Here is a 7,500-nt window from a genome sequence, read left to right as displayed (position 1 = left end):
CCCGGACGAGCCCAAGTCTTTCCTCTTGCCATGTCAGGACGGGGAACGTTTGGCTCTGAGGTGTAGCACGGCTTCTTTCTAGTTCCCCTCATGATAGTTGATGAGTGTGTGCTGCACGGACTTTATTTTTGCCCTAAGTAACATTTTTTGAAATGCTACTGGCAAATGTTGTGCTAGCATGTAAGGCACCCATGATCCTAGAGCAGCCCTTGCAGAGCTTGTGTCAGTATACCACCCATACATTGTTTTTGCTGGTCACAATTTTGAAGCTTTTTTAAACAAAACATATGTATCAATAAAATCTTTAATCTACCAAAAATGGCTTCAACTAATATTAAGCATATCTATCACTTTAAAGGCAAAGCATTCATCTAGCCAATAGAAGGAACTTGCTACTGTTAAAAAAAAAATAAAAAAAATAAAAAAAATAAAGGCACATGTGTGTGTTTAGTGTGCAAGCCGGGGATGCAGTTTCTATACCCTAGCATCCATCTGGCTCGTTGGTCTAGGGGTATGATTCTCGCTTAGGGTGCGAGAGGTCCCGGGTTCAAATCCTGGACGAGCCCTTCCTTTAAACTACGTGTTGAACAGAAGCGAAAGAGTGCTCTTGCTAAAAGTAAGTGAAGAAATCAAGTAAAGCCCACTTATAGCCTGTTCCACCACTCTGTGTCCTTTTCACTGCCACTGCTGTCGCCAGAGTCGGCTCGTTGGTCTAGGGGTATGATTCTCGCTTCGGGTGCGAGAGGTCCCGGGTTCAATTCCCGGACGAGCCCTTGATTTAGGCATAGTGATGGCCTACGCTCATAGTTATGCTCCTTGCAATTTCTTTGAACCTACTACCACACATGTATATACATCGGTTGGGTGGTACAGGTCGCTACAGGGCTGCTAACTGGCTCGTTGGTCTAGGGGTATGATTCTCGCTTTGGGTGCGAGAGGTCCCGGGTTCCAATCCCGGACGAGCCCAAGTCTTTCCTCTTGCCATGTCAGGACGGGGAACGTTTGGCTCTGAGGTGTAGCACGGCTTCTTTCTAGTTCCCCTCATGATAGTTGATGAGTGTGTGCTGCACGGACTTTATTTTTGCCCTAAGTAACATTTTTTGAAATGCTACTGGCAAATGTTGTGCTAGCATGTAAGGCACCCATGATCCTAGAGCAGCCCTTGCAGAGCTTGTGTCAGTATACCACCCATACATTGTTTTTGCTGGTCACAATTTTGAAGCTTTTTTAAACAAAACATATGTATCAATAAAATCTTTAATCTACCAAAAATGGCTTCAACTAATATTAAGCATATCTATCACTTTAAAGGCAAAGCATTCATCTAGCCAATAGAAGGAACTTGCTACTGTTAAAAAAAAAAAAAATAAAAAAAAAAAAATAAAGGCACATGTGTGTGTTTAGTGTGCAAGCCAGGGATGCAGTTTCTATACCCTAGCTTCCATCTGGCTCGTTGGTCTAGGGGTATGATTCTAGCTTAGGGTGCGAGAGGTCCCGGGTTCAATTCCCGGACGAGCCCTTGATTTAGGCATAGTGATGGCCTACACTCATAGTTATGCTCCTTGCAATTTCTTTGAACCTACTACCACACATGTATATACATCGGTTGGGTGGTACGGGTCGCTACAGGGCTGCTAACTGGCTCGTTGGTCTAGGGGTATGATTCTCGCTTTGGGTGCGAGAAGTCCCGGGTTCAAATCCTGGACGAGCCCAAGTCTTTCCTCTTGCCATGTCAGGACGGGGAACGTTTGGCTCTGAGGTGTAGCACGGCTTCTTTCTAGTTCAAATCCCGGACGAGCCCTTCCTTTAAACTACATGTTGAACAGAAGCGAAAGAGTGCTCTTGCTAGTCCTGACAGCAAAGCGGCTGTTTGCATGCAGCAGCATGTGCTTGGTGTGGCTGGGTCTGTTAGTGCACCTAGGCAGATGGAGAGCTATGCTTGCGCGGGCCTGAATTCAGGACCTTTATACCTGCAGAGGAAGTGTCAGCTGATCAGGAAGGTCAGCTGATTCCTGCAGGACTCATGATTGGCTGAATGGTTCGGGCGGGGCAGCAGAGTCCAGCAACTATATATTCTGCTGCTTATTCAGTTGCTGGTTGTCTGGCGTTGCGATCACATATGTGGGAGCACCCAGATCCGTAGTCAGATCCGCAAGTGTGCCGGGACCAGCTGGAGCTGTAATCCTACACTTAGCTAGATTCTGTTGATAGCTAAAGTACTAGTTTGATTGTGATTATCTGTTATGATTTTTTGCCTGCCTGACTATCCTCCTGAACTCTGACCTTGTACTTCGATATTTCTGATACTCTGTTGCCGAACCCCGGCTCGTCCTTAGACTCTGTTTCTGCCTCCTGATCTTGTACCTCAATATTCTGATACCCTGTTGCCGAACCCCGGCTCGTCCTTAGACTCTGTTTCTGCCTCCTGATCTTGTACCTCGATATTCTGATACCCTGTTTCTGAACTCTGCCTGTACCTAGACTCCGCCTCTGCTTTATGATCTTGTACTTTGTCTGTCCGTGTGTGTACGACCTGGCTTGTCCGACCTCGAGAACCGACCTTACCCTTGGAGGCGGTTCCCCGTCCTGTCAGTGACATCTCCTCCTGAGTGTCACTTTCAGACAATCCTTCCTACTGTCAGTCTGACTCCTCCCGTCTTGAAAAGCTCAGGTCTGTGGAACGAATCTGTGCAGTACTCCTTGCTGCACTGAGGCCTAGCGTGTGCTGCACGGACTTTATTTTTGCCCTAAGTAACATTTTTTGAAATGCTGCTGGCAAATGTTGTGCTAGCATGTAAGGCACCCATGATCCTAGAGCAGCCCTTGCAGAGCTTGTGTCAGTATACCACCCATACATTGTTTTTGCTGGTCACAATTTTGAAGCTTTTTTAAACAAAACATGTGTATCAATAAAATCTTTAATCTACCAAACATGGCTTCAACTAATATTAAGCATATTTATCACTTTAAAGGCAAAGCATTCATCTAGCCAATAGAAGGAACTTGCTACTGTTAAAAAAAATAAAATAAAAAAAAATAAAGGCACATGTGTGTGTTTAGTGTGCAAGCCGGGGATGCAGTTTCTATACCCTAGCTTCCATCTGGCTCGTTGGTCTAGGGGTATGATTCTCGCTTAGGGTGCGAGAGGTCCCGGGTTCAAATCCCGGACGAGCCCTTCCTTTAAACTACGTGTTGAACAGAAGCGAAAGAGTGCTCTTGCTAAAAGTAAGTGAAGAAATCAAGTAAAGCCCACTTATAGCCTGTTCCACCACTCTGTGTCCTTTTCACTGCCACTGCTGTCGCCAGAGTCGGCTCGTTGGTCTAGGGGTATGATTCTCGCTTCGGGTGCGAGAGGTCCCGGGTTCAATTCCCGGACGAGCCCTTGATTTAGGCATAGTGATGGCCTACGCTCATAGTTATGCTCCTTGCAATTTCTTTGAACCTACTACCACACATGTATATACATCGGTTGGGTGGTACAGGTCGCTACAGGGCTGCTAACTGGCTCGTTGGTCTAGGGGTATGATTCTCGCTTTGGGTGCGAGAGGTCCCGGGTTCCAATCCCGGACGAGCCCAAGTCTTTCCTCTTGCCATGTCAGGACGGGGAACGTTTGGCTCTGAGGTGTAGCACGGCTTCTTTCTAGTTCCCCTCATGATAGTTGATGAGTGTGTGCTGCACGGACTTTATTTTTGCCCTAAGTAACATTTTTTGAAATGCTACTGGCAAATGTTGTGCTAGCATGTAAGGCACCCATGATCCTAGAGCAGCCCTTGCAGAGCTTGTGTCAGTATACCACCCATACATTGTTTTTGCTGGTCACAATTTTGAAGCTTTTTTAAACAAAACATATGTATCAATAAAATCTTTAATCTACCAAAAATGGCTTCAACTAATATTAAGCATATCTATCACTTTAAAGGCAAAGCATTCATCTAGCCAATAGAAGGAACTTGCTACTGTTAAAAAAAAAAAAAAAAAAATAAATAAAGGCACATGTGTGTGTTTAGTGTGCAAGCTGGGGATGCAGTTTCTATACCCTAGCTTCCATCTGGCTCGTTGGTCTAGGGGTATGATTCTCGCTTCGGGTGCGAGAGGTCCCGGGTTCAATTCCCGGACGAGCCCTTGATTTAGGCATAGTGATGGCTAGTGTTGGGCGAACATCTAGATGTTCGGGTTCGGGCCGAACAGGCCGAACATGGCCGCGATGTTCGGGTGTTCGACCCGAACTCCGAACATAATGGAAGTCAATGGGGACCCGAACTTTTGTGCTTTGTAAAGCCTCCTTATATGCTACATACCCCAAATTTACAGGGTATGTGCACCTTGGGAGTGGGTACAAGAGGAAAAAAAAATTTAGCAAAAAGAGCTTATAGTTTTTGAGAAAATCGATTTTAAAGTTTCAAAGGGAAAACTGTCTTTTAAATGCGGGAAATGTCTGTTTTCTTTGCACAGGTAACATGCTTTTTGTCGGCATGCAGTCATAAATGTAATACATATAAGAGGTTCCAGGAAAAGGGACCGGTAATGCTAACCCAGCAGCAGCACACGTGATGGAACAGGAGGAGGGTGGCGCAGGAGGAGAAGGCCACGCTTTGAGACACAACAACCCAGGCCTTGCATGAGGACAAGAAGCGTGCGGATAGCATGCTTTGTACCACCATGCAGTCATAAATGTAATAAAGATAAGTGGTTCAATAAACAGGGACCACGCGGCAACGCTAACCCAGCAGCAGCACACGTGATGGAACAGGAGGAGGCGCAGGAGGAGAAGGCCACGCTTTGTGAGACACAACAACCCAGGCCTTGCATGAGGACAAAAAGCGTGCGGATAGCATGCTTTGTACCGCCATGTAGTCATAAATGTAATAAAGATAAGAGGTTCAATAAACAGGGACCACGCGGCAACGCTAACCCAGCAGCAGCAGCAGCAGCAGCACACGTGATGGAACAGGAGGAGGCGCAGGAGGAGAAGGCCACGCTTTGTGAGACACAACAACCCAGGCCTTGCATGAGGACAAAAAGCGTGCGGATATAGCAGCAATGCTTTTTGCCGCCATGCAGTCATAAATGTAATACAGATGAGAGGTTCAATAAACAGGGACCGGAAACGCTAAACCATCCCAGATGTTCATCGGTCATGTTACTTGGTTGGGGTCCAGGAGTGTTGCGTAGTCGTTTCCAATCCAGGATTGATTCATTTTAATTTGAGTCAGACGGTCTGCATTTTCTGTGGAGAGGCGGATACGCCGATCTGTGATGATGCCTCCGGCAGCACTGAAACAGCGTTCCGACATAACGCTGGCTGCCGGGCAAGCCAGCACCTCTATTGCGTACATTGCCAGTTCGTGCCAGGTGTCTAGCTTCATGCCCGGTTTCAGGTCCAGCGGTGCCAGCCACAAATCCGTCTGTTCCTTTATTCCCCTCCAAATTTCCTCCCCTGTGTGCTGCTTATCCCCAAGGCAGATCAGCTTCAGCAACGCTTGCTGACGCATGCCAACAGCTGTGCTGCACTGCTTCCACGATCCTACTGCTGCTGGTGCTGGGTTAGCATTTCCGGATGAGGTACAGCTTTGAGATGCGTTGGAGGAGAAGGAGTCAGAGAGGTAGGTGCTGCTGTTGTTATCCAGCTGTTTGCGGCGTGGGCAACACCCGCGCCGTAGCAGGTGAGGAATCGCTGCCAGGCTCCACAAGGTTCACCCAGTGCGCGGTAAGGGAGATGTATCGACCCTGGCCGAACGCACTCGTCCAGGTGTCAGTGGTGAGGTGAACCTTGCAGGCAACGGCATTCTTCAAGCTTCGGGTTATTTAGCTGACCACGTGCTCATGCAACTCAGGCACTGCAGAGCGCGCAAAGTGGTAGCGGCTGGGAACCACGTAACGTGGGATGGCCACTGACATCATGCCCTTGAAGCTGTTTGTCTCCACCACTCGATATGGCAGCATTTCGCAGGCCAGAAGCTTGGCTATGCTGGCTGGCTGTTACTGCCACGGCCCGGGGGTCATTTGCTGGCAATTTCCTCTTGTGCTCAAACATCTCAGAAACAGACAACTCAACCGTAGCGCTGCACACCGAAGGGCTGTTGGTTGTTGTGTTTGATGAACACTGGGAGACCTCAAGAGCACTAGTCCGGAAAGTGACAGTGTCAGCATCGTCTGATGTTTGTGAATGTTGTGAACCACGCAATGGCTGGGCTACTGCTGCTGCTGAGGCGGGTCTGGTGGTGAGTCTGGTGAACCCAAGGGAGGCAGTGTTGCTGGTGGTACCCTGTCCTGCCGCGTTTGCCCACAGAGTGGGATGTTTGGATAGAATGTGGCGGCTCATGCTGGTGGTGGAGAGGTTGTTAATACTTTTCCCCCTGCTCAGGCGGGTCTTGCACACCTTGCAAATCGCCATGGTAACATCCTCAGTGCAGTCTTCAAAGAAAGCCCAGACTTTAACTGGCTGAGGACTCGGACCTCGTGCGTGATGTGCTGGTGCTGCTTAACCCACTGCTGGACGCTTGAGAGGTCATCCAAGTAATTATCTGGTCCTGTTCTTTTGGATCTGTGAGGGTTGTTGTCCTGGACAACATGGGCAGTATTGAGTGGGTTTTCTTGGGTGCTCCCCTGTGGCCTGTACGTGAACCGTCAGGGGAAACACCTCTTCCCTTGCCCCTCCCTCTTTCACCGGATTTCTTCCTCATTTCACTTATCCTTAAAGTACACGCTGACTGGCAGCAGTACAGTGGCAGTACAGAAATGCTATACAGTGGTGGGTGAGCGGTGTACCACTATTGTCAGCAGTGACACAGAGCACAATGCTATACAGTGGCGGGTGAGCGGTGTACTACTGTTCCCAGCAGACACAGAGTGGAAGTAAACACAATGCTATATAGTGTGGCTGAGCCGTGTACACAGAGTGGCATTAAACACAATGCTATATAGTCTGCTATATAGTCACCCCGAACAGGGTGATGTTCTGCAGAACCCGAACAGTGGCAAACACTGTTCGCCCAACACTACTGGGAGGGAACGCAGATTTTAGTACCTAAACACACGATACAACATGTTTTCCGGGGTCGGACTCTGAGGCACATACAGATGGTCCCGATCATCATCCTCATCATACAACTCTTCTCCTGAGTCTGACCCACCCACCACCTCTGCCACCCCAACATCCCCAGACACAGACCCCTCATCGTCCTCAACATTAACTTGGGATGCTGGCCTGAGCCAGACCTCCTCCTCCACATCAGGCCCCATCATCTCCTCAATGGCAGCCCTCATTAATCGCTCTGGCGACGGACTGATGGACACAACGTTCTCCTCCGGGGAGGGCTGCTGCTGACCACTGGCTGCTGGGGTGGATGTTATAGCTTGCGTGGGGCGTTGGCTGTTGCTGTTGTTGGGAGTGCTGCTCACAGCGGAGGTCTCTGGGGAACTCATGTTGAGCTCATATAGTGGTTGACGGTGAGTGGAGTATTACTGATCCCAGCAATATACACACTGACTGGCAGAGT

The 7,500-nt window shown here is 48.6% G+C and overlaps 10 non-coding genes across 10 annotated transcripts in view; all 10 read left to right on the top strand.

The window, feature by feature from the left end:
- TRNAP-UGG (transfer RNA proline (anticodon UGG)) overlaps nucleotides 1-13 on the top strand; it is a 72-nt gene extending 59 nt beyond the window's left edge. Inside the window, exon 1 of the tRNA in view lies at nucleotides 1-13. This exon is cut by the window's left edge and continues 59 nt beyond it. This is a non-coding gene — a tRNA (tRNA-Pro).
- Nucleotides 14-494: 481 nt separating this feature from the next.
- On the top strand, nucleotides 495-566 carry TRNAP-AGG (transfer RNA proline (anticodon AGG)). The gene has a single exon. It is a non-coding gene; the product is annotated as a tRNA-Pro (tRNA).
- A 135-nt stretch (nucleotides 567-701) lies between these two features.
- Nucleotides 702-773, top strand: TRNAP-CGG (transfer RNA proline (anticodon CGG)). Its single transcript has one exon. It is a non-coding gene; the product is annotated as a tRNA-Pro (tRNA).
- A 121-nt stretch (nucleotides 774-894) lies between these two features.
- TRNAP-UGG (transfer RNA proline (anticodon UGG)) lies at nucleotides 895-966 on the top strand. The gene has a single exon. It is a non-coding gene; the product is annotated as a tRNA-Pro (tRNA).
- A 481-nt stretch (nucleotides 967-1,447) lies between these two features.
- TRNAP-AGG (transfer RNA proline (anticodon AGG)) lies at nucleotides 1,448-1,519 on the top strand. The gene has a single exon. It is a non-coding gene; the product is annotated as a tRNA-Pro (tRNA).
- Nucleotides 1,520-1,640: 121 nt separating this feature from the next.
- On the top strand, nucleotides 1,641-1,712 carry TRNAP-UGG (transfer RNA proline (anticodon UGG)). The gene has a single exon. It is a non-coding gene; the product is annotated as a tRNA-Pro (tRNA).
- A 1,391-nt stretch (nucleotides 1,713-3,103) lies between these two features.
- Nucleotides 3,104-3,175, top strand: TRNAP-AGG (transfer RNA proline (anticodon AGG)). The gene has a single exon. It is a non-coding gene; the product is annotated as a tRNA-Pro (tRNA).
- A 135-nt stretch (nucleotides 3,176-3,310) lies between these two features.
- TRNAP-CGG (transfer RNA proline (anticodon CGG)) lies at nucleotides 3,311-3,382 on the top strand. Its single transcript has one exon. It is a non-coding gene; the product is annotated as a tRNA-Pro (tRNA).
- A 121-nt stretch (nucleotides 3,383-3,503) lies between these two features.
- Nucleotides 3,504-3,575, top strand: TRNAP-UGG (transfer RNA proline (anticodon UGG)). Its single transcript has one exon. It is a non-coding gene; the product is annotated as a tRNA-Pro (tRNA).
- Nucleotides 3,576-4,051: 476 nt separating this feature from the next.
- Nucleotides 4,052-4,123, top strand: TRNAP-CGG (transfer RNA proline (anticodon CGG)). The gene has a single exon. It is a non-coding gene; the product is annotated as a tRNA-Pro (tRNA).
- Nucleotides 4,124-7,500: the final 3,377 nt, after the last annotated feature.

Source organism: Hyperolius riggenbachi, chromosome 4, assembly GCF_040937935.1.
Source record: "Hyperolius riggenbachi isolate aHypRig1 chromosome 4, aHypRig1.pri, whole genome shotgun sequence".
NCBI lineage: Eukaryota > Metazoa > Chordata > Amphibia > Anura > Hyperoliidae > Hyperolius > Hyperolius riggenbachi.
This window is presented reverse-complemented; position numbering and strand designations above follow the sequence as displayed.